This window comes from Penaeus monodon, chromosome 25 (assembly GCF_015228065.2).
Source record: "Penaeus monodon isolate SGIC_2016 chromosome 25, NSTDA_Pmon_1, whole genome shotgun sequence".
Lineage (NCBI taxonomy): Eukaryota > Metazoa > Arthropoda > Malacostraca > Decapoda > Penaeidae > Penaeus > Penaeus monodon.
Window position 1 is genome coordinate 16,185,924 of NC_051410.1, and position 697 is coordinate 16,186,620.

Sequence of the window (697 nt, forward strand, 5' to 3'; positions counted from 1 at the left end):
ATAGTAGATATTAGTAAATAGGGAGGATGCATGTATTACTTTTCATTTTTTGTTTCATAATTATTTATGTACACTATATTTTATCAGAGAATGGTTTCATTAGAGAAAAAATAGTGAAATTATACCACAAAAGGAAATCAAATTTTATCTTATATTTTTTTCTAATAATTTTTTTGTAGTGGTGCAACATTAAGGGTTAAGGTTTGGGGACCACGAAGGCTTTAGGTGTTCTTCTTGCCTGCAAACACAGGATGAGACATGAGTGAGGATAGTGTGAACTCTCAGGAGAGAGACAACCAATCAGTGTGGTCCTCCAAGGCGTACAGGGACAAGCTAGGTGGGGGGATTCGTGGATCACAGCGGCTCTTCTGCCTCCTACGTGCCCGAGTCCACCCCTGCCCGGTCCAGTGTCAAAAGCGTTATTGTACGGGTGGGGTCTTCAACAGTTGCCAATGCGTTTAAATCTGAGGTGAGTCCATGGGCTTGGATTTTTGGCCGAAGGTTGTTAAAGCCTGTACTTCTCTTCACTTCTCCTTTTTCTCTTTTTTCTTATCTTCTTCTCTCTGTGTGAACTTGGTTGAGGGAAACTGAAGGACCCTTTCATTGGGCAGGAGAAGTGCTGGCTTTGAAATCTTGTTGGATGTTAGGGACTAGAGAATCCAGATCCTGTTTTCCATTTTGTGATTTTCACAGTATG